Below are 26,294 nucleotides of genomic sequence, written 5' to 3'. Positions count from 1 at the left end.
TTATGATTGTTCGGAAGAAGAAGAAGAGGAGGAGGAAGAGGAAGAGGAGTAGGAGTAGGAGTTGGTTTTTATATGCCGACTTTCTCTACCACTTAAGGGAGACTTAAACCGGCTTACAGCCCCCATCCTCCTCCATTGCAATGCATTGGAAAAGTGGCTGCATTCAGACTCTTGAATGTGACCTTAACAATGTATCTCAATGGGGAAGCTGGGCTTTAAACGGTGGGAAAGTTCACCCTGCAACTCCATAGAGACAAAATGTATCACACAGTATCTCTATGGAGGCACCGGGTGAACTTTCCCACCCACTGTTTAAAGCCCGGCTTCCCCATTGAAATACATTAGATCAGATTAAAGAGTCACACAGCCACTTTGCCAATGCATTTCCATGGGGAAAGATGTGGGCGACCCCTTCCAGACCCCATCACTTTGGACCCCCTAACTCAATCTTCACCAAACATGGGGGTTCTTGCAAGGAGAGTCCCTTCAAGCTACCCTGAAATTTGGGACCTCTACCTGCAAAAATGCCCCCCAGAGCCACAGAAAGCCATGAATGTGTTTAAATGGTTTTAAATGGCCAAATTATTCGGGAATCCCGAATTTAAACCCGAATTCCTACCTATACCGGTATAGGGGAATTCGGGATTTCCCGGGGGGGGGGGGGAGGAAGCCATTTAAACCCGAATCCGAATTATACCAAATTTCTAAAAATTCAACAGCTCTACCCAAGGTATCTCATTATGTATATGCAAAAAATCCTCAATATTCCAATTAGGGTTGCTAACCTCCAGGTAGTAGCTGGAGAAGTCCCGCTATTACAACTGATCTCTAGCCGATAGAGATCAGTTCGGTTAAATCGTTCTGTTTTTTGATCTCTAATCCTTTTATATGGCTGCTTCCATCCCCTCTCCCCGGTTGCCTTTGCTTCCTCTTGTGTATCTTTGTAGCTTTTCTAATTGGGTCTCTGTACCACCTTGATGGGGTTTAGCGCCACACAGACTCATCAAAGAGAACCGCAATGGCGATCAACCCATTGGGGGCATGACAAATAACCAAAGCAGTGAAAATCAGATATAAATAGCTGCTTGCCATCTCTAAGTTTTTGAACTTATATTCTCAATTCCCCCCCCCCCTTTTTAACTTAATGGTCTACTGCAGTGGTCTTTAACCTAGAAGAAGAAGAGTTGGTTTTTATATGCCGACTTTCTCTACCGCTTAAGGGAGTCTCAAACTGGCTTACAATCGCCTTCCCTTCCCCTCCCCACAACAGACACCCTGGGAGGTAGGTGGGGCTGAGAGAGCTCGAAGAGAGCTGTGACTAGCCCAAGGTCACCCAGCTGGCTTCGTGTGGAGGAGTGGGGAAACAAATCCAGTCCACCCGATTAGCCTCCGCAGCTCCTGTGGAGGAGTGGGGAATCAAACCCGGCTCTCCAGATCAGACTCCACCGCTCCAAACCACCGCTCTTAACCACTACATCACGCTGGCTCTCATCCTACAGGTTGGGATGCTCAGGTGAGATACACAGCACAACCTATAGGGCTGTGAATAGAGCAGAATTTTTCTGGGCTGCCCCTTCATTAACATGGTTAACCTTTATATTATTATTTTTTACAGCTATACGAACTGTTAGCTATCTTGAGTGACTTGTTCGCAGCCAGAAAGGGAGCATACAAATGTAATAAATAAATAGAGCCCCCCCCATCCAATCAGAACTCAAGCAGTAAACAGGTCCATTTCGCATGCTATTCAGCCAATCTAGTTGAGCTTTGTGATGACATCACTGAAGGCAAGCAAAGGCAAGTGAGAGCGGAAGAAGTGCTGAAAAACTGCTAAAGATGGGGAAAGACTTACAGATAATTACTGAGTTTTTTTAAGGGGGGGAGGGACATGGAAACTGCAAATAGTTTGGGCTCATTTCTAATATTAGCAGCACCACAAAACTCATTCTTGCTGAGAAATTTCTCTAGCCTTTCAAGTATCAAGTATTTATTACCCTTTGGAGTGTTTCATCTGTTTCTCTGGTTCCTGCTGACATTTATATCTTGCCAAGATGTTTATGGTTGCAAAGAAATACAAAATAACTCATAATCCCCCCTACAAACCTTAAAAAACAGTCCGTCATGTTGCCGCAAGCACGCCGTATATTCTGAGCGTATAAATATGCATGCTTCCCTCTCTCCCCAGATCATCCAAGAATATATTAGGTGCGGAGTTTCAAATCTATAATGTATAGGGCTGACTAGAAAATCTGCGCCGTATAGATCAAATCTATTGTGACATCTCTCTCCCAGTGAAAATACATGAACCAGCTTCAGTTACTCGAGAGGGAAAAATTTCAGGAGAATATTACCCAGGGAAGGAGTCTCTCCCAGCCTATCTACACCTACACATTTACAAAATGGCACCATTATTAATTTTCACAGGCTGCTAGCGGTCCGGGAGATATAGGCCAAAAACGCATGGTCCCTTAACCCACTTTACTCCCCGTTTCTGCCAGGATCAAATTGACCCGGGCGGGGGGGGGGGGACTGTATGCATTACCTTGAAAAGCAGGGTCGAAACTGTGCCAATCGATCCATTTCAACAGAAAGTGCGGGAGACATGAAGTTCTTGTTTAGTTTGGTTCCAGTGGGAAGGTCTATTAGCTGCTCTGGGTGGGGGGAGGTGGGGGGGCAGGGGCTGCATCCAAAAGCCACGGCAATCAGCCTCAAGTGCCGGCCCGAGCTGGCCCGCCAACCAACGGCTCGAATGATCCTCTACCGATTTCGTCTACCCTTTTGTTCCAAGCCCACAATGAAAACAAAAGTAACTTTAAATACACGAATCTGCCTTATTCTGAATCAGACCCTTTGTCCATCAAAGTCAGTATTGTCTACTTAGACTAACCTGGGACGCACCGAAGGCTGCTCCGATTGGTCACAGAAGTACACATGAACACATGAAGCTGCCTTATACTGAATCAGACCCTTGGTCCATGATGGTCAGTATTGTCTACTCTGATCGGCAGCGGCTCTCCAGGGTCTTGGGCAGAGGTCTTTCTGCCTAGTCCCTTTAACTGGAGATGCCGGGGATTGAACCTGGGACCCTTCTGCACGCCAAGCTGATGCTCTACCACTGAGCCATGGCCCCTCTCCATGGCTCTCCAGGGTCTCAGGCTGAGGTCTTTCCCATCACCTATTTCCCTAGTCCTTTTAACTGGAGATGCCAGGGATTGAATCTGGGACCCTTCTGCATGCCAAGCAGATGCTCTACCACTGAGCCACGGCCCCTCCCATGCATACATACATGAATACATACATTAAACATGCTTCCTCCTGTCCCGACAGTATCCATCACAGGGTCCCAAGTGGGAACACTGTGAGAAGTACAGCCGGGTGCAGCTGGGTGGCTGCCACCACCCAAGGTGACAGAGGCTGATAGGTGCAGAAGCAAATCCAAATCCTGTATGGAGCCTTTTTCCTTCCCTGCTTCGTCCATCCTTGCCTAACAGGCAGGCAAGCGCACAGATCAAAAATAAATCCTTTTTTTAAATTTTAAATGTGGGACATAAACATGATGAAATGGCTTCCCCCCTTTTTAATATTCTTCCCTCCTCCAGCAGCCTCTCCAGACAGCCGAAGCCTGGATCAGTCAATCACCCTTCGTGGCTATATTTTGCCCCCCCCCCCAGCTCTTTGGGCACGTGCCTGATGGGACTTTCTGCCTACGTTAGTCAGCTTTGAGCAATAGCCAGAATGTACTCTTAAGGAAAGTACAAAACTGTTCTCCCGGCTGGCCGCCTTCACCTTGGTGCTGCTCGCTTACATTGACACGAGCCGTTGCACGAGTTATCACAGCCCAAAACACAATGCGGCTGTAAGGCTGTCAATAGAAGAAGGATGCATAATCTCAATGTAAACAAAACCTTATTTTTAAAAAAAATAATAATCCCAAAGCTGAATAGATGTGTCTACCTTTCTATCCACCCATCCATCTCGAAAACAACAGCTTGTGTAAGTTTTTTTAAACGCTTCAGGGCTTATGGCTGTTCAAAAAACGGGAGTCGCACCACCTGCTTTCTCATGGGCGGCCATTGTCTGTATTTAAACATGAACTTTTGGCAAAAGGGAGGAAAGTGCATGCAACAGCTGTCAGCGCAGATCCGAGCCACCCACCAGCCACGGGGGCTTCCAATATAACTTATTTAATCAACTATTCATTTATTTATAAAGCTCTGTCAATACATGTGGTGTACCAGTGTGGTGGTGCAGGTGGGCCGGCAGCATTGGGAGGGAAGGAACATAAAAACATCAGAAAAGCCCTGCTGGATCAGACCGAGGTCCATCAAGTCCAGCAGTCTGTTCACACAGTGGCCAACCGGGTGCCTCTAGGAAGCCCCCAAACAAGTCGACTGCAGCAGCATTTATCCTGCCTGTGTTCCACAGCACCTAATATATTCGACATGCTCCTCTGATCCTGGAGAGAAGGAAGGAAGGTGGGAAGGATGGGAGGAAGGAAGGAAGATAAGAAAAGCCCTGCTGGATCAGACCCAGGCCCATCAAGTCCAGCAGTCTGTTCACACAGTGGCCAACCAGGTGCCTCTAGGAAGGCCACAAACAAGACAACTGCAGCAGCTACATCCTGCCTGTGCTCCACAGCACCTAATATATTCGGCATGCTCCTCTGAAATGCTCGAGTGCCTTGGACTGAGCCTGCCCGGATGGGCGGTAGGGTTGACAACCCAGCGGGAGAATTTGGGGGAGAGGGACTATCCAAAGATGCACGGACACAACCTTAGAGCAAAGTATTTGAATGAACGGTCTGAAGCGCCGAGGCATACTGCACTGTTAGATATTATATAGTTGGAGAGGCTGCTTGAAGAAGTGGTGATGAATAAACCCTGGGCTGACCCCGTCTCTTTATGCATGAAACCATTTTGCATAGCCGAGAGCCGGCGCAGTGGAAAGGGCAGGACTCCAGGCCATGAGTTCAGATGCTGCCACGGTACGGAATGGCCGATTAATCTTGGGCAACGAGAAACTGGCCTGCGCCGGTATAGAAAGTTGTGCAACGTCCAAACACGGCACAAATACACACAAAACGCTAAACTGGAACCAGGGTTACAACTGAAAATTCAAGTTGCCAGCCAGCATGGTGTGGAGAGCCAGCAGGGTGTAGTGGTTCAGAGCGGTAGTTTGGAGCCGTGGACTCTGATCTGGAGAACTGGCTTTGATTCCCCGCTCCTCCACATGAGCGGCGGAGGCTGATCTGGAGAACTAATTTGTTGCCCCCTCCTATACACGAAGCCAGCTGGGTGACCTTGGGCTAGTCAGAGTTCTATTAAGAGCTCTCTCAGCCCTACCTACCTCACAGGGTGTCTGTTGCAGGGAGGGGAAGGTGATTTGTAAGCCGGTTTGAGTCTCCCTTAAGTGGCAGAGAAAGTCGGCATATAAAAACCAACTCTCCTTCTCCTCCTCCTCCTCCTCCTCCTCCTCCTTCTTCTGGTAGGGGCCAGAAATCTCTTGGATTTACATCCCCAGACTCACAGAGATCAGTCCCCCTGGAGAAAAGGGCAGCTTTGGTGGGTGGACCCTTTCCCCTTCCCTCCCCTTCCTTCCTGAAGCTCTGCACTGAGGAACAGCACACGACACTATCTTATTCAACTCCTCCTGTCCTACGACGCTCCCAGATGGAGTCAGCAGTGGTCTCTCTTGTGAGATCATTTGGCTAGTGTGACGAAGGGATCAGCCAGCCCGTTAATTTCCCTTGTCAGCCTTCCTTTGCACACATGGATGATGAATGCTGCCCAGCTAAGAACACCATGCTCTGGAATGGAGATCAAGTCACTGTGGGGAAAGGATACTGTGGCTCAGATACTGGAAGACAGGTGGCTTTCAAAGGCATTGCGGTGCAGAGCCAGGGAAATAGTCTAACAACGGGTATTTCATAAGGAGAAGGGTTTATGTGGCTACACCAGTCATATAAGGGTAAGCTGAGATCACAATAAGCACACAGCAACTTCATGCTGAATCATGGAAGCCAGAACACGTGTGACCTGGTATCAACGTATGGAATTCGTTGCTGCAATATATGGGCTTGCTATCATAATACCCATCTTTAAGAAAGGTGCCAAATCAGATCCATCCAACTACAGACCCATAAGTCTTCTAAATATAATCAGTAAATTATATGCTAAACATCTCTGCCTGAAACTCTGTGAGTGGTCAGCCAAGGAAGGCCATTTGGAGAACCAACAGGCTGGCGTTAGACAAGGCAGATCCATCATCAACCACTGTTTAGTATTACTGAAATGTGGTGGAATACCAAAGGTCCCCATCCTGGAACAGATCCTGGCATGTTCTCAGCATCCACCCCAAAATTATATTGTTTGTATGCAACTTTAAGTGCATGCTGGGTTGTTTTAGCTTCCCCGCCATTGTGACAACTGATGGGAACTGAAATATACTTCTTTCAGGGTTCATTTTCTGGGGAGCTGAGCCATCTTATGATAATTATTTTTATTTTTTTTACACAGGCTGTTGGCTATGTCGTCTTATCTTTTCAAAGCTATCTTTGCTGTAAATAAACACATTTGCAAGTGAGTTATCACAGTGGTGTCCTCACTGCAGAGGCAAGATTGGCTGTGGCTACCCATCAATGGTGTATGGAGTGGCAAAACTGGCTACCCCGGCGGGTAATGTGTGAAAGGTCCAGCGAAGCAGCATTCGATGAGCAAGCTCCCCCTTGGGGTAATCTGGTCACCTGTATGAGCTTGTTACACTTGGAAAAAGTATACTCAGCGGGTCTTTAACTAGCTCTCTTCTTTCCAGGCACAAACAGAGAAGAATAGCTCAAATGCCCCCCCCCCCAAAAAAAGAGAAACCAAACCACTGCCAGGGAGTACCAAAGATGGATGACACCTCTCTCAAGCTGTCTCCAGCATCCTACCGAAATGACAAGCTTGACAGAGAACGTGTGCAGGCTTGATCCATGTTTGAAAGGGGGAGTGGTGGGGGGGGGGAGAAAGAGAGATACCCTGAAACTCTTTCTCCAGGAAGTGTAGCTGGTGATAAAGGAACAGACAGGGCTGTAAACAAACCAATACAGGGAACGTTATCATTCCTGGGCATCCAAGTTCCCCCAGTCATCTTCTTGGTCTTTCATCTTCCTCTACAAACACAGCACACTCGAGGGAGAGCCACCTCCTGACTTTCTGCCGGTGTTGCAAAACAAAAAATATATCAACGTGCCCACTGGAAAATGTGAAGCAGAGGAGAATACACCCCCCTCCCCAAAAACGAAATGGCAGCAGCGGTAGACGGAAGAAAGAAACAGACAAATGGGTAGGAGGGTGATAAGTAATTTGGAAGACTCTCTCTCTCACGCTCACAACCCCCCCCCCAAAAAAAAACCCTTCCCCTCCAGGATTTTCTATGCTCTCAGGAGCTTAATCAGGTCAGTTTCCCCATATTTTCCCCCTTTAATAGACCCTAAATCACCCTCGACATACTGTGCCTCCTAAAGAATGCTCGGTCCTAATATGGACCCTTCATTTTTTCCTCTTTAGGTTTTGTTTTCACGATTGCCACAAACCTTCCACTTTCCTTTTTTATATCTGGCTTTATATGTGATATCAATATAACTCTCCTATCGCAGCAGCAACGAATCTCATGGATTTCAGGATAACTGAATCCACCTGCCGAGACCAAAGAATGCAATAAAATTATAACCAGCCAGCATATATCGACACAGCAGATATTAACTGATTCAGTAGGCGCTGCTTCTTCCCAAAAAGTAGTGGCAAGCGGCAGCTTGGTGAAGGCATCGAGTTATCGCTGACAAAATGTTCTGATCGCCATCATCAAGTGAAGGCTGCCAACAGACATGATTGAGCCCCAGGCCTCCTATAATAATAGGTTGGTTCGCCTGTTTGAGACTCCCTAAGAAATTCCACAATGGTAGAAATTAACAATTCAAACAAAAAGCAACTCAAGGCTTCCGAAAGAAGCTTTAGCTAATCTGCAGAAGAGCAGCCATGCTAGAACAGAGCAACGGTGGTGTAGTGGTTAAGAGCGGTGGTTTGGAGTGGTGGAGTCTGATCTGGAGAACCGAGTTTGATTCCCCACATGTGACCGGCAGAGGCTAATCTGGTGAACTGGATTTGTTTCCCCACTCCTGCACATGAAGCAGGCTGGGTGACCTTGGGATAGTCACAGATCTCTCACCCCACCGACCTCACAAGGTGTCTGTTGTGGGGAGGGGAAGGGAAGGTGATTGTAAGCCGGTTTGAGTCTTCCTTAAGTGGTGGAGAAAGTCGGCATATAAAAACCATCTCCTCTTCTTCTTCTTCTTCTTCTTCTTCTTCTTCTTCTTCTTCTTCTTCTTCTTCTTCTGTAGACTGTTCTTTCCTCCTACAACTCAACATTAAGAAGAGTTCTCATAATTCCTCTTTACACCGTTTCTCACTGAAATCCAACATCCATCTCTTTTCTTCTTTATTTTAGGAACTTGGGAGTCTGTTTCTAATCAGTTCTGTTTTGATCAAAGAGAAATTCAAAGAGAGGGAGGGAAGTTGTGCAGAATTTCAGGATTTCACTCCGTAGATGCTCAGAGGCAGTCTCCCCAAACTGCCCTAAATTCCTCCTACAGCACCACCCTACAATGTGTTTCATAAAACAACAAAAAGGGCTGAAGCTGCAAAAGAGGTGCATTGATTTCTCTACAAAGAGAAATGAAAGAGAAATCCCTCTTTCACAAGAGAGAAAAGCAAGAAACAGGAATTAACGGCTTTATCTAAAAAAAAAGTTAATTTTAGGAAAAGAAATTCCCCTCCCTGTGAAAACACATTGATTGTGGAGAGCCCCGCTTGTTCCTCTATTGCTACTCAAGAATCCAAGGCTGGAACTGGGGTTGAGATTTCGCTTTTGGAAACAGTGCAAAGGACTTCCTTTTGGCAATCAGACTCTCCGCCTGTTGAGTTACAGGAAATGAGTTTTGAACTTAAAATCCAAAGAACCGCCACAGCTTTCCTTGCTTCTGTGCCAATTTTTTGGGGGTGGGGGGAGGAGCCATCCTTGTGGATGGAAAGGGCCTTGCAGATGATCAAAATGACAGATGGCGACTGACTGCAGAAACAAATACTTCTCAGAATACTGATCTTAATTAGGGAGGACCCACAGTCTCCCTTTAATATTTTAATTTAATACATGCACATTCCCTAACCCAATCGAGAATGTATCTCTGGCCGGTCAAGCTACTCACAGCAATTATGTATTTATTTAAGTTATTAATCGGCTGTCTTTCTTACTGAAATGCAAGGTGGACTATACTGTGTAAATCAATTCAATCAATAGGATGAGCCCGGTTTTGGTCGGGGGGAGCAGGGTCATAAGTAGAAATAATAAATAAACATAAATAAAAAATAAGCAATGTGATAGGACTAGGAATCGCACGATTTTTTAAAAGGGTCTGTCTTTGGACCGCTGGATACGTAATAGACATGATGACCTGTTAAATACTGCAGAACATGGTGGAAGAAGAAGAGGAAGAGGAAGAGGAAGAGGAAGAGGAAGAGGAAGAATAAGAGGAGAAGGAGCAGGAGGAGGAGGAGGAGGAGGAGAAGGAGGAGGTTTTTATAACCTGGAGAACCAGGTTTGATTCCCCACTCCTCCACATGAAGCCTGTTGGGTGACTAAGAGAGTCACAGCTCTCTTAGAGCTCTCTCAGCCCCACCGACCTCACAGGGTGTCTGTTGTGGGGAGGGGAAGGGAAGGGGATTGTAAGCTGGTTTGATTCTCCCTTAAGTGGGAGAGAAAGTCAGCATATAAAAAACAACTCTTCTTCGTCTTCATCTTCCTCTTCTTCCTGCTGCATCGGGGCAAAGGGGATAAAAGCTGTTGCTTGTGAGGGCAAGCTGCAATTATTGGGTCAGGCACACACCACTTAGGAACAAAATTCTTATTTTTTCTCCTATAACCATTAGTGAAAAATGAACTCCTGCTTTATCATGTTTATGTATGGTGGCAAATGCAGGGCCAATAGCCTACACTGCTGGGCATTCATCTTGGGGCTATTTTTTAAAAGCTATCTCTTCCCCAAAGTTATGGATCCCTCCCTTTGGAAGAATAATTTACTCCCTTCTCCTTTAGCCTCCAAGTATAACCCTAATCATTAGGGTTGTTGGGTTTTTTTTTTTTTTTTTGCAAGATTTTTGAAACCACTTAAGGTTTTAAAGTGTAAAAGGCTTTTTATGTGTAAAAGGCTTTTTATGAGTAAAAGGCTTTTTTCTCCCCCAGATTGCCGTTACAATGTTTTTAGATGGCTGTTGTACTCCTTTATTCCGTTGAGTGCTGCTTTAAAAAATGTTTTCAACTGAAACATTTTAGCCTGTCACTTTGGAGGTTTTACTGTGTTTTGCTCTTTAGACTTGCTCCACTCAGCAGTTATTCGCTTTAATTGTTATTATTATTTATAGCTTGCTTGTGCCTGGAATTGCTTTCATGGTAAGCTGGTTATGTCACAAAGTTCCCAAACAAATAAATAACCCTTCCCTGGCCACAGAAAACTGCATAATGCATCATGCACCGAAGGCTGCTCCGATTGGTCACAGAAGTACACATGAACACATGAAGCTTGCCTTATACTGAATCAGACCCTTGGTCCATCAAAGTCAGTATTGTCTACTCAGACCGGCAGCAGCTCTCCAGGGTCTCGGGCAGAGGTCTTTCACATCACCTACTTGCCTGGTCCCTTTAACTGGAGATGCCAGGGATTGAACCTGGGACCTTCTGCATGCCAAGCAGATGCTCTACCACTGAGTAACAGCAGCTCCTCCCCAATAAGCACATGGCTAACTAGGACCAATGGTAACAACCCACCACAGAGGAGCCCTGGTACGAGACCTCATGATTTAAAGAAGGAGCCAGCGTCTGCGGGAAACGGATGTGTGCTTTGACGGCAGGCGATGTCTGGGCAGCGGGGCTCATGGATCGTGGCCATGGTGCTCAAAAGAAGGGAGGGCCGAGGCTTCTGGTGGATGTTTGCCAAGATGTTCTGTACAATGTCTACTTAGATGGTACAGCCTCTACTCTCCCATCACCTCTTAATATAAATATAACCGGTTCCTGCTGCCAGATACGAGCACGGGAATGGTGTCAATGTAAATGCTGGAGGGCTAGCTCACATTAGACCCAATCTCTGTTCTTACGGTTGCCAACTCCAGGTTGGGAAATTCCTAGAGATTTTGGGGGTGGGCCCTGGGGAGGGCTGGTTTTGGGGAGGACAGGGACCTCAGTGGGGTATAATGCTATAATGTCCAGCTTCCAAAGCAGCCATTTCCTCCAGGGAACTGATCTCTGGAACCTGGAGACCAGTTGTAATTCTGGGAGATCTCCAGCCAGCACCTGGAGGTTGGCAACCCTATCTGTCCTACAGAAACACCACTAGTGAAATACAAAGAAGAAGCCTGCAGTATACGAACTTCAACCATGGAAACAACCATAATCCCCCCCTCCATTCCAATCCTGGCAGTCTCTGTCTTTTATGGATTACCCCCCTCCATTTTCTAATTAATCCTACCATACATCTCTTACTGATCAACACACAAATTCAGTATCCACAACCAAATTCAGTAAGTGACACACTGCAAGCATTGCACAAATGAAGCCAAGGTTGTAGGTCATTTGCTTTCTCTAAGTGCAGTTAAAAGTGTGCAGTCCAGAGAAGATGCCATACACCTGTGATAGATCAGCATCCACAGGCAACTGGCTGGCCACTGGCGGACACGTAGGTCCAAAAAAGAAGCTGCAGAGGACACACGGCTGCTGAAGAAAACAGCATCCATGAGTCTCGTTCTCTCCCTTTCCTTGGTAATGCTTAAAAGGAAAAAGAGCATAACAGTGCCATGCCCTGCGTTTTCCTTTCCTTCCTTTCCACACAGCTGCCAGTGAAGTGATACAACTGCCACACAACCATGTTGTACCACTTTACCCTCAACCCGTTACTAAATATAACATCTAATATTAGAAACTCCAGGGAGAGGATAAGAATAAGACACAAGATTGCTTTTCTTGGCAACAGTCACATATCCTCCATAAGTATAGACCAGTGGTTCCCAAACTTTTCGGGCCACCGCCCCCTTGGTTCCACAAACTCAACCCCACAGCCCCCTACCCTATCCAACACAGTTGAAGGGGCACACCTCTAGAGCCCCCTGCGGCCCCCTTGCCTCTTAGTGCCCTGGGTAATCCCGCCGCCCCCCAGGGGGTGGTACTGCCCACTTTGGGAACCAATGGTATAAACCAAGGTGTAGGCTAGACGAACCCATGGCCTGATCTAGTCAAGGCAATTCTTATCCGTCATAAATTCTTACATTCACAACCATTACTCTCTGCTACAGCGATCAGCCGATTTAACTCCTCGTTGTCTTTTTACTGTTTAAAAATTCGTCCTCATTCTCTAAAATCGGTTCTTTTTTTTTAATCTTTGAAATTCGCCACCGCAATGAAATTAGATATGAAATAAAAGTATCGCAAATATTCAGAGCCCTGTTGCTTGTAATCTCGCCGCTGCTCGGATAATGCGTCCAGAGTGGCATTTTCGTAATGACAGCAACTTTCCAACCAATCAATAGTTATTTAATTCCCAACAAGCTCTCGAGTCCATTAAACCTGATTACATTCACCCATTTCAGTTGGGTGCAGTTATTTTTCCTACACCGGCACTTAATCTATAACAGGAACTTATGAGAACTTTCAAAAGCAATTCCAGCATCAATCAGCATATGGCGGGGTGGGGGGAAAAAAGAAGTTGTGATTTGCTTGTAATTATCTATGGGGCGAGGATGGCAGAGCTCGGGCACCCCTGGCCTTGACCCTCAAAATCTAATGGATACGAAGACCTCCTTGCTGTTTTTATGCCCCTTCCCCCCACCATAAAAAAGCACTTTGAATCGGCTTGCTGATGCCAGAAAACACGCGCTGTTTTCAATATTGATAACGGCCAGTCCTGAGTGGATCGATAGGTTTCTACTTCATAGAACATGCACATATGCCCGATATCGAATGTGTTCAGAGCTATCAGCATCTATCTGAATACCAATTGTTACGCGTAGGCCTCTATATATCGCCAAGAACTACCAGGCCGGGGGGTTACAGAACGATTCTCCACCCGGGTTCTCCAGAAATGCTATGATTATACTAAACAGTTCCACAGTTAAACTTTCCTCTGTAAGTAATGACTAACCCCCCGCCCCCAGCTGACCGATCATTTAATTTACTACAGAAATATTACAGTATCACAACACATGCAATCACTGCAGACTATTTAACAAAAATGTGTTTTACTGTGACTCACAGCCTGGTCCTATGGGCTACTGCTTTGGTCCGATCACTCTAGTCCCCACTGAAAGGTTAGAGTACTAGTATTAGTAGGGTTGCCTTACCTGGATGGCCCAGGCTAGCCTGATCTCGTCAGATCTCAGAAGCTAAGCAGGGTCAGCCCTGGTTAGTATTTGGATGGGAGACCACCAAGGAAGACCAGGGTCGCTACACAGAGGAAGGCACTGGCAAACCACCTCTGCTAGTCTCTTGCCATGAAAACCCCAAAAGGGGTCACCATAAGTCGGCTGCGACTTGACAGCACTTTACACACACACACACACTCACACACACATTAGTAGGGCTGCCAGGTCCCCCCCTCCTCTGGCGGGAGGCTATGGGGCTGAGGTCGGGATTGCGCTTGTGTGTGTGCGTCACTTCCAGTTTACAACCGGAAGTGCCGCCTCGCGAGGGGCCTTATACCTCTTAGTTTGAGTGGCAATAAAGATATCTTAGACTGTACTGTGTGAGCCAGCAAGAATACACACACAATGATGTATATATCAACAAAATTTAGGACTCGTATGTCCGTATGTCATATTTGGACATATGAGACCTAAATCGACATTGGGAATTTGCAATATTGCAGTCTGCCGATCACGTTATACAATCTGAATCATATGAGGAGCGTTCACACAGCTGATGAAGACATCGCGAAACAGGACAGCTTTACCGGAATCCTATTACTCATTGCCTTGCTGTTTCTACCACTACGGTGGTCTTTTGTTATTGGGACCATGAAAGTGCTTGGCTATGACTTAGCTCCTTGATACATATTTTGTGTGTTTTGTTGATATATACATTATTGTGTGTGTATTCTTGCTGGCTCACACAATACAGTCTAACATATCTTTATTGTCATTTATTGTGTATATTTTTGGCTTGCGCTGCTGTGTATTTGTTCGCCAATTTGTTGTACAGCACGTGTGCATTAATTATTGTTTTGAAGTGTGGCAGAACAGAGTCTAATCTGATCCACGTGCTCTGGAACAAAAATCATATAGTACTGGAAAATAGAAGAAGAAGAAGAAGAAGAAGAAGAGGAGGAGGAGGAGGAGGAGTTGCTTTTATATGCCGACTTTCTCTACCACTTAAGGAAGAATCAAATCGGCTTACAATCACCTTCTCTTCCCCTCCCCACAACAGACACCCTGGGAGGTAGGTGGGGCTGAGAAAGCTCTAAGAGAGCTGTGACTAGCCCAAGGTCACCCAGCTGGCTTCATGTGGAGGAGTGGGGAAACAAATCCAGTCCACCCGATTAGCCTCCGCCACTCATGTGGAGGAGTGAGGAAACCAACCCAGTTCACCAGATTAGTGTCTGCCGCTTATGCGGAGGAGTGGGGAATCAAACCCGGTTCTCCAGATCAGAGTCCACCGCTCCAAACCACCGGTCTTAACCACTACACCACTCTGGCTCTCCACATGAGGGAGGAAAAACGGACTGTAAAAGCACAGTGATGAAAACGGAGGGGGGAGAGAAAGAAAGAAACCCAAGAGACAAATGGAGGAGACTTGACTTGAGTCTGTTGCTCCAAAGCACTCCGACACACCACATCACAGTAAGTTACTCTGTGTTGCCAGCTGCTGTGGGAATGCCGAGTCCCTCAGAAAGCCATGGATGGATCACAAATGCACTGCCCTGTGGGCAACCCTCCTGAAGCAAAGGCATGAATGTTAAGCAGCAGTTGGATCAATACAAGCAAATATAGCTCAACTACACCATTTATCCAGCCATGAGAGATGTCAATAGACAGATTAGGGTGATCCATCTTTTTGATTTCCTACTGTCTTCTCGCTGACTACACGAAGGTTTCTTTCTTTCTGATTGTATTAAAAAAAAAAGTGCTTGCTTTCCCAACCATAAAAATTCCAATTATGACTTTAAGTGCACCAGGGTTATCGGAAAGATGGCCAACCCGGTAGGTTTGTAAGCAGATTGTGAGAGGACGCCCGTTCTTTTTGGGGGTGCCCGGGCCACTTCCACCTTTGCCTAACAGCCAACTGAGAATTATAAAGCAGCACGAAGGTTCAAACTGTAGCAGAAATATATTACAACATATTATAATTATCTAGAATTTGCGTTCCTGCTCCGTTGGATCCTATGCTTTATGCAGACTGTGTGATTCTACTCTGCAATGCTTACATGTTGTGGGTTGGACTTTTTGTTTTCCATTGTTAGATGTGTGTCATTTGTGACGTTTGTATGTATATATAGCTGGATTGTACACTTGATTGTGCTTGATTTCCTACCTGTGGATTCCCATTGGCATCGTGTAAGGATTTAGGGTTCGTCTTTGTATGTTGTATTACGTATTTTGCTACAATTTGAGCCTCCGTGCGGCTTTATATTCTCTTTAGCTTGGCTGTCGCAGCCAACTGGGAATTACAGGCAAATCTTGACCATGTCACCCAAAAGAAAGAAAGAGTGGACACTGACAACTCCTTGTGGGATTAACTTATGGACTTCGTTGGCACACAATAAAGAGAGGACTAAAACTGTACATAAGAGCCCCATGGCGCAGAGTGGTTAGCTGCAGTCCTGCAGTCCAAGCTCTGCTCACGACCTGAGTTCGAACCCGATGGAAGTCGGTTTCAGGTAGCCGGTTCAAAGTTGACTCAGCCTTCCATCCTTCTGAGGTCAATCAAATGAGTACTTGCTGGGGGTAAAGGGAAGATGACTGGGGAAGGCACTGGCAAACCACCCCGCAAACAAAGTCTGCCTTGGAAACATCGGGATGTGACGTCACTCCATGGGTCAGGAATGACCCGGTGCTTGCACAGGGGACCTTGACCTTTTCCTTTTTAAAACTGTACAATAAATCAAATCAAATCAGATCAACATTTAACTTATTAGATAGATTAACAGAGGGTGTCTATCAATGGCTTGTAAGAAAAGCACATGAAAGGCCCAAGATTGTCACACAGTTTGTGATGAACCCAGTGCGCGAGTCACTTCTGATTACACACCACCAACCGGCACTTGGCCTTTCCTCAAAGAAGAAGAGTTGGTTTTTTATATGCCGACTTTCTCTACCACTTAAGGGAGACTCAAACAGGTTTACAATCGCCTCCCCCTCCCCACAACAGACACCCTGGGAGGTAGGTGGGGCTGAGAGAGCTCTAAGAGAGCTGTGACTAGCCCAAGGTCACCCAGCTGGCTTCGTGTGTAGGAGTGGGGAAACAAATCCAGTTCACTAGATTAGCCTCCGCCGCTCATGTGGACGAGTGGGGAATCAAACCCAGTTCTCCAGATCAGAATCCACCACTCCACACCACCGCTCTTAACCACTACACCACGCTGGCTCGAAACAGTCCTCATGATCTCCTGTGAGCACACGATAGCTCAAATAAGAAGTATGCATTTCCTCTAAGCTGCTGCTGGCACGTGGCTGATACCAACTGTGGTGGGTCCCACCACACAGCAAGAAGATGCACAAGGCAGAAAATGAGCAGGTGCAGGAAGATGATTTATTGCCAAACTGAATCTGGACGTATCTTGGACACACAAGTTCTGCCTCGGGGGGGGGGGGGAGGGATTTGCAAAACTGCAGGAAAAATAATGAGAAGATACTACATCCATTTGTGCTGGTATCATTATGTGCGGTGTTTAAAAATGCAGGTAATTGCAAATCTGCTTTAAAATTATCCGCCGCTACAAAAAACCCGGTCAAATTATAATTAGCCACATTTTTTAAAAGTATGCAAACAAGTTGGAAATTTAGTTTTAAAAGCCTGCTTAATGCAGTCAAGCAAAAATGGAGTGATGAGATGACCAATTCGACGAATCAAGGAATATGATATTCATATGGCTCCTATATAATTTTTAAAGCAAGGGTTTTATAAGAACATATCCAACAATACAGCTTCCGAACAACCAGCTATAATCATACAAGGCCCCTCACATGAACACATGAAGCTGCCTTCTACTGAATCGGACCCTCGGTCCATCAAAGTCAGTACTGTCTACTCAGACCAGCTCTCCAGGGTCTCAGGCGGAGGTCTTTCACATCACCTACTTGCCTGGTCCTTTTAACTGGAGATGCCAGGGATTGATCCTGGGACCTTCTGCATACCAAACAGATGCTCTACCACTGAGCCATGGCTCCTCCCCTAAACTCCCCTCCCCCAACCGTTTCTCAGAACAAGTAATAATATGGAATTAGAAACACAAAGCAGCACCTGTTATTCTAGGCCTTTATATGGTGTTCAAACATAAAAGGTTACCAGGCCAGTGCAACTGATAGGGAGCAAAGTTCTTTGGGTGGTGGACAGTGGGGCTAAGGAAACTTTGAGCTTGCCAGCATGCAAGTATGACCAAAACTGAGCTGACATTCACAAACTGCCTAACACCTGTGACCCTTGCCCATCCCAAAACCAAGTATGCACAAATGCACAATAAACAAAGGTGAAACACAAGATAGTACAGCGAATTCCCAACAACACAAGGTTGAAGAAAAGGACCACAAGGTCCAGAACATGGATATGATGCACAATGCAATGATGAGGTTAACATAAAACCTTCAAATGTCCATGATTTTTAGAGTTATAATAACTCATAGTTCTTGTATATCAAAGTGACCATGGTTCCTGTGAGACCAGTCTCTATAGGGATCCGGTATTCTCCTGTTTCGATTTTGGAAAATCTTCCTCAGGAACAACATGGACTGCTACATAGCCTGCATTTGTACATTTGTGCATACTTGATTAATGAACTTCACACTTTTGCATCTAACTGTTGTATTTTAACCTCCAGGTACTAGCTGGAGATGTCCTGCTATTACAACTGATCTCCAGCCGATAGAGATCAGCTCCCCTGGAGAAAATGGACGCTTTGGCAATTGGACTGTATGGCATTGAAGTAGAAGAAATAGAAGTAGAAGTAGAAGTAGTAGTAGAAGAAGCAGAAGCAGAAGCAGAAGCAAAAGCAGAAGAAGAAGAAGAAGAAGAAGAAGAAGAAGAAGAAGAAGAAGAAGAAGAAGAAGAAGAAGAAGAAACAGGCCTATTTCATGACAGCCTGTACGTTGGGTACAATCTCAACAGATGCAAGATTGAAGCCAGCGAAACTGGCAGTGTCCCAAATAGGGTTGCCAACCTCCAGGTACTAGCTGGAGATCTCCTGCTAATACAACTGATCTCCAGCTGATGGAGATCTGTTCACCTGGAAAAAATGGCCGCTTTGGCAATCATACCCTATGGCATTGAAGTCCCTCCCCCCTCCAAACCCTGATCTCCTCTGGCTCCACCCCAAAAACCTCTCGCCGGTGGGGAAGAGGGACCTGGCTACCCTAGTCCCAAAGTCCCAAAGAACTAGATAATTTTTTTAAAAAAGAGAGAGACTAAAACCTGCTTCCAGCAGCAAATATGATTAATGATACGGATTAAACATCTCTCTCCCTCTCTCCCTCCCCTTCCCCACCCAGTACAGAATTACTTAACATGTCTGAAACATCTCTCTGCAGGTTAAAATATCATTTCCCACAGTCTTCAGAAAGAGGATGTTTCACATCACTAATTCCAGTTACTTGATTCCCCCCCCACCCGCCGCATAATTGCGTTTCAAGATAACAAATTGCAACCGAGATGTGGTGTGAAGTTCCGTTATTTCATGTCACATTTTGGCCATCTTGAAAGGTTTGCCGCAATTGATTCCTGCGTTTCCCAGAAGAAGCTTGGCGGGGTGATTTAGAGATCTCCCGCAACAGCAGGAGGTGTTGACCCAGCACCTAATGGGTTTAATTGCTTCTGAGTAAGGGCGCGCTTACACCTTCCCCAAACGTTTCCGCCGACGTTTATACCTGAACGAAAAGTCAGGTGACAAGAGGAGGGGTGTTAAGAGTCTTGAAAAAGGGCGACCCAGTTCAGCAAGGGAAGGGCTTTCTGAATGGTTCGTTTGCATTCTGGCATAAGCGCTCATTCTACACTGGCATTTCCCCCCTGACTTTGCAATCTGGTTCTCAGAAACACAGACATCAAGGGTCATCTAGCCCAACCCCCTATGAATCACAGAATCAGCAATGCTGATCCTATGACCTTAGGCAATTCATGAGAGGGAGGGCATCTTGGGCATCTTCTGGGCATGCAGTAGGGGTCACTGGGGGCGTGGGGGGGAGGTAGTTGTGAAGTTCCTGCCTTGTGCAGGGGGTTGGACTAGATGACCTTGGTGGTCCCTTCCAACTCTATGATTCTATGATTCCCTGTACAATGCAGGAAACTGACAACTACCTTCCCCTCTTTGCTCCCCCAGTGACTCCTGCTCAATTCCCAGAGGAAGACAAAACACTTCCAGGGTCCCTGGCCAATCAGGCATGGAGGAAAATTCCTTCCTGACCCCAAAGTGGTGATGATGGGCATTACCCTGGGCATGTAAGGGCCACAAGAGCCGAGTGCCAACTCATCCTTTCCTGCCCTCCCTCTCACGATCTTCCTAAGTTCACAGAATCAGCATTGCTGTCAGATGGCCATCTAGCCTCTGCTTAAAAACCTCCAAAAGAAGGGGGGCCATCACCTCCCGAGGAAGCCTATTCCAGGAAGTTCTTCTGCCAGGAAGTTCTTCCTAACATTTAGCTGAAAAAACTGATTTGATTTAATTACAACCTACTGGTTCTGGTCCGACCATCTAGGGCAACAGAAAACAACTCCGCTCTATCCTCTACATGACAGCCCATCAAATACTCAAAGATGGCTATCATAGCACCTCACCTCTCTCTTGTAATGGTTTATGGTATGCCTTACACCGTTCCCCTTCAGAGCATGGCTTTGCTAATTTTGCAATCCACCTTGAGTCTTAAACTGAACAAGGAACTAAAAATAAACAACCAATTCCCCACCGAGTATTCTTGAGACCTTCCTCAAGAGAACAGTGCTAAGCTGTTGCTTTCCCACAGTTCTGCCTCCAAATGCTGGCCGGCAGTGGGAGGTGAGCCATTTTGACTCACTCTGAGAAGGCAATCGCCCAGCCAGACACACAGCCAAACGCTCAGGGACTGCTAGATGCTCGCCATGCAGCGGTGTCCACAATTTAACTAATGGCACATGGGGGGAAATGACACACAAGTTGTGAGAATCCTCTGCAAGGGGACAGCCAAGTGCTCTGATCCTTCCTCGTTGTGCTGTTCTCACAGAGGCAACACGCGCATGTCAAGAGAGCAGATGCTCTTTTTAGACCGTCCTCCCGGCACCGGAATAAAACAGCAAGATGGCATTTCTACCCAAACTGTACCACCGTGGACTAATTAATGAGTCAACTGGGACCAGTGACTTTTATTTGAAAAACAAAAAATAGGTTTCAAAGGCTTTGTACCAGTAGTTGGGATTCTCTCTTAAACATGACAGGCCCTCCGGGTTACCTTTCCGTTGGACTCCATGTTTGGGGTTTTCTCGGGGAGGGGGGAATCACAAGTTTACAAGGTTGGAAGAGACCACAAGGGCCATCCAGTCCAACCCCCTGCCATGCAGGATCCCACAATCCAAGCACTCCTGACAGATGGCCATCTAGCCTCTGCTTAAAGACCTTCAAAGACAGGGACTCCGAGGCAGTGCATTCCACTATCGAACCGCCCTCACCGTCAGAAAGTTCTTCCTAATGTTTAGGTGGAATCGCTTTTCTCTTAGTTTAAATCCATTACTCCGTGTCCTAGTCTCTGGAGCAACAGAGAACAAGCTAGTTCCCTCATCAACATGGCATCCCTTCAAATATTTAAACATGGCTATCATGTCACCCCTTAACCTTCTCTTCTCCAGACTAAACAAACCCAGCTCCTTAAGTCTCTCCTCACAGGGCATGGACACAGTATTCCAAGTTGACTGAGATACCAGTGGTATGATTGGGTTTTATAAAATAAGGTTGACCAGTGTGGTAGGAAAGATTACAACTTGGAGGTCACACAATGAGGTTGACAAGGCAACTTCAATGCCTTTGAATAAAAAGGCAATACATTCTTAAAGAGGGTGGGTTTATCAATTGGTAATAGACACTGTTCAAATCCCAGGGACAACAGGGCATCCGGTTGGCCACTGTGTAAAAGAGGCTGGATGGACCATTGGTTTGATCAAGTGCGTCTCCTGTTATGCATTTCTAACTGTGCAACAAACAACTCACTGGGGGTTGGACTAGATGACCCTGGAGGTCCTTTCCGACCCTACGATTCTATGATTCACTGGGCACATTCAGAAGTGGTACTGGCTCCCTTGGACCCTTGAGGGTAGGACATCTAACCAACTAACTGAATTGACAAAGAGTTTTAAAAGATGTGATGTTTCAAAGATGTTTGAACACACGCCACTCCAAAAGCAACCGGATTGTTTAAAGAACCAATACAGTTTTGTGCACTAATACCATAGCCATGATCCAGAGGACACACATATCAGAGCAAGCTATAGGCCAGATGTGAGTTTGTTTGTACTCCATGTACCTCCACCCACTGTGTGTGCGCATGTGTGCAACCCAAGCAGGTGACACGTCCCATAGACAGGGCTTGGTTTCCATTGCTGGATTGTGTCCAACCTCCACTTGAATAATAAGAACATTCATGGTAATAATAAGCTTTACTCTGCTCTGGTTAGACCTCACCTAGAGTATTGTGTTCAGTTTTGGGCACCACAGTTTAAGAAGGATGTAGACAAGCTGGAATGAGTCCAGAGGACGGCAACAAAGATGGTGAGGGGTCTGGATACCAAGTCCTATGAGGAAAGGTTGGAGGAGCTGGGTATGTTTAGCCTGAGGAGAAGACTGAGAGAGGATATGATAACCATCTTTAAGTACTGGAAGGGCTGTCATATGGAGGATGGTGCCGAGTTCTTTTCTGTTGACCTAGAAGGTTGGACCAGAACCAACGGGTTGAAATTTAATCAAAAGAGTTTCCGCTAAGACATTAGGAAGAATTTTCTAACAGTCAGAGCGGTTCCTCAGTGGAACAGGCTTCTGCGAGAGGTGGTAAGTGCTCCTTCCCTGGAGGCTTTTAAGCAGAGGCTAGATGGCCATCTGTCAGCAATGCTGATTTTATGACCTTGGCCAGTTCATGGGAGGGAGGGCATCTTGGCCATCTTATAGGCATGGAGTAGGGGTCACTGAGGATGTGTGGGGGGAGGTAGTTGTGAATTTCCTGCATTGTGCAGGGGGTTGGACAAGATGACCCTGGTGGTCCCTTCCAACTCTATGATTCTATGATTCTATTTCATACCCTTTGGAGGCAACCTAAAACACAATTTTTTTGGGAGGGGGGGTTTGTTGCTGCTGTCTAGTTTTACAAATAAATGCCCCTTTATAAATAAAACAGAGAGAGAGAGAGAGATTGAAACCAAATACTGGTTTGGTCACAATTCACAACAATAGATGTGTACATATCCCAGAGCATTAGCTGCATAATGCACCTTTACAAAATCACATAATACGGGATCAGCTTGTTTCTGTGTTTTCCTGTTTGAGGAATAGATTGGTTAATAACCCATCAAAGCTACGAGTAAACCCCGGAAACAATAGAGCAGATGTTGGCTGCTGTCTGCCACCTCGCCCGACATAATTAAACACAATGAGAAAGTCGCCCACCCAAATAACAGAGGGCAAACATGGCTTTTTGAAAAGGTACAATCGCAACACAAAGCCACATGTACTGGGCACCTGCCTGGGATTAATTCGTGATATTTATATCATTTGTCTTGCGATGAAAACAGGAATTTCCATTGCCTTATCTCAATTCAGCCATCATCGAGCTCAGGCATTAAACAAAAACACATCAAAAGCAAACAGATCCTCTCTCATTACCATATATCATTCCACCGCTTGCAGAAGGCCACGTTGGCTAGTCCCATAAAAATACACGGCAATCAAATTTTTGAGCCGTGCAAAAGGGTGGGGGGAGATTCTGGACAATTCTGTCTTTCTACCTCCCACCCCGGCTGTTTAAAACCAATGAACACACACACACTCTTTAAAAATGGCATACTATTTTTTGCAATATTACACGGTTTCTTCATCCTTGCCTTTTTCCCTTATAAAATAACAACAATGCCTTAAGCTGAAATGCAGATTCCTTGTTTAATAAAAGGGCTACAGATGAAATGCTTTTGCTACGAAATAAATATTGCTTTTTGTGCTTGGGTCGGTTGTGTTCAAAGGCCTGCTCGTTCAATTTTCTGCCGTGCATCGAAGAACAATAAGATGTTACGTATCTATGTTCTTGTGGTCAACAGACTGTGCATCCCCCCCACACACACACACATAAACACCTTCTCAATATACAATTTTCTAGAAATACTACAAAGCCATGATGACCACCTTAGGGTAGACTCAGACACTGAGGGGGTGAGCTTGGGTACTGAGACACGTTGGCAATTTATGCAGGGTCGGTTTTGATGCTCGCTCAAAGCTCTTTTTAAAAACGCGACCTTTAAAATGCTTATTCATGGTCCCAGCGCGAAAGGAGAAATTACACACACACACACAAACACACACACACACACACGCCTGCCTCTTTGCTCCTTCCATTAGCCAACCGCCATTTGTCTAGCTAATGTGTGGCTGTGGTTTTGCATGCTTCCTTGAGGGGGTTCTTCAGTGTGGGGGTGGAGCAAACATATAGGTCGCGTTAAAGGGGCTCTTAGGAAATGGGAAGTAGGTATGCACCGGCTTCACAGTCACTTCCTGAAAAAATATGCAGAGCACTTCAGCCTGGAACGCGCTGCGAATTGCCAAGCATAAATGGCCATTGACACCCATACTGACCGTGAAAAGATATTTACAAGTAACACTGTTTTCGTGGTCGCTTCAGCCCGTCATTTGAATGTGCCCGAATCCACCCACAGATCTGGTTTATATGCATTACCTGGGGTGTGTGGCTGCCGTTTATTCCTGTCATTTCTCCCAAGCTGCCTTGGAAGCATTTGATTCTTCCACACTAGTGGTTCACTGAAACAAGCCTCTTATTTCATTATTATTTAGTTCACTGGTCAACTGCGTTGCCACCTGAAGGTGATGATCAAACTTGGCAAGGAATTAAAGTGGGATAAAATCATTCCCATAACACAAGGCCACACATGAAACTGCCTTATACTGAATCTGACCATTGGTCCATCAAGATTAGTATTGTCTACTCAGACCGGCAACGGCTCTCCAAGGTCTCAGGGAAGGGTCTTTCACATCAGCTACCTGCCTAGTCTTTTTAACTGGAGATGCTGGGGATTGAACCTGGGGCCTTCTCCATGCCAAGCAGAGGCTCTACCACTGAGCCACAGCCTCTCCCCGCTTTAGAGCCAGGAAAGAGAGTCAGCACATGAACACAGGAAGCTGCCTTACACTGAATCAGACCCTCGGTCCATCAAAGTCAGTATTGTCTACTCTGACCGGCAGCGGCTCTCCAGGGTCTCAGGCAGAGGCCTTTCCCATCACCTACCTGCCTAGTCCGTTTAACTGGAGATGCTGGGGATTGAACCTGGGGCCCTTCTGCATGCCAAGCAGAGGCTCTACCACTGAGCCACAGCCCCTCCCCTAAGAACTGTACACATGAATACACATGAAGCTGCCTTCTACTGAATCAGACTCTTGGTCCATCAAAGTCAGTATTGTCTACTCAGACTGGCAACAGCTTTCCAGGATCTCAGGTAGGGGTCTTTCGCATTGCCTCGTACCAGATCCTTTTAACTGAAGGTGCCAGGGATTGAACCTGGGACCTTTTGCGCGCCAAGCAGATGCTGTACCAACTGAGCCACAGCCCGTAACATTCACGGGAAAGTCTGTTACTAACCAAAGCAGCACACAGGAGTATGACAATAAACATTAAAGAGGAAACAAGTGCTTTCCCTCCTTACTCTGACTCTGAAGTTCTCCCCCGCCCCCAGAAAAAGGTAAATAAAATTAAAACAAAATTCACTTTGGAAGACCTGCAGGGATGGCACCCACTTCACCCTCAGGGAGAAAGTTCCAGAAGCTGTAGCCAGTGATCAAACAAGCCCTCCTCCTGTTCCCGGCCAGTTTCTATCATAATTGGTTGTGGTTGGATCTCAGAACCTGGACAGGGTGACGGATAACCAAATGTCACATCTCCCAAGAGAGTGGACATTACTGGCACATCATGTGAATCTAAAGGATGCCCAAGTTGCTAAACAAGCAAGATTTATATGTTTGAGGTACAGCTACTGGAGGCAGCCGCACCCAGAGGACACCCCTGTAACATACAAATGTAAAGTAGTGTTTTCTTCTTATACCCATCTCCTTTGGCTTCAAAAGGGAGTGCTTCTAAAGAAACTGGTTACGGATTTCTAGCAACTTCATCCTAAACATATATTTCTGCATATATGGATAAATATGACACAAACAATCCTTAGGAAATCTCTGCCCCATCCACAAATTTCCTTGGCTTCCAATTCAGTCTCTTTGTGAAGCCCAGAAATCGAATCAAGCCATGAGAGGAAGAGCTTCTAGGTTGGCCCAGAAGGCCAACAAGAGATGGATGAACTCAAACTATTAAGGAAGCCACGGCCCTCAATTTGAAAGACCTGAGCAAGGGTAGGATGTTTTGGAGGACATTAATTCATAGGGTCGCCATGAGTCGCGCACCTAACACACACACACAACACTCAGAAGGCCGTAACTAAGAGATGTTTTGAATGTTTTGGAAGTGGCACCGGAAGGCAATTGCAAAGTCCCTTCTGCACTCCACAACGGAGACCACTTGTTTAATGGAAGCACCATACACATCCCCACTATCAATTAAAGGATAACCTGTGTTTATGATGATGGTTGGGGATACACATAGTTGACTTGACATCAGGTGAGGGAGCTCCTCTTTGAACATTTGTAGGCTAAACACAAACATGAACTGAGCATTTAGCTGATAGGATTAATTCAGTGATACTGGACGCCACTTGAAGAGTCTCCTGAGTTGTACCTCTTCAACTGACAGCCTCAAGAACCAAAACAGGTGCTGGGGGCTCTGTCCAACCTC

The 26,294-nt window shown here is 46.0% G+C and overlaps 1 protein-coding gene across 20 annotated transcripts in view; it reads right to left on the bottom strand.

Annotated features, from left to right (window-relative positions):
* RBFOX1 (RNA binding fox-1 homolog 1) overlaps nucleotides 1–26,294 on the bottom strand; it is a 1,240,357-nt gene that overhangs the window by 259,701 nt on the left and 954,362 nt on the right. The gene's annotated exons all lie outside the window — the stretch shown is intronic.

The sequence above is a fragment of the Euleptes europaea genome, chromosome 21 (genome assembly GCF_029931775.1).
Source record: "Euleptes europaea isolate rEulEur1 chromosome 21, rEulEur1.hap1, whole genome shotgun sequence".
NCBI classification, from domain to species: Eukaryota; Metazoa; Chordata; class Lepidosauria; order Squamata; family Sphaerodactylidae; genus Euleptes; species Euleptes europaea.
The sequence above is the reverse complement of the archived record's forward strand: the minus strand, read 5'-3'. Positions and strand labels throughout refer to the sequence as shown.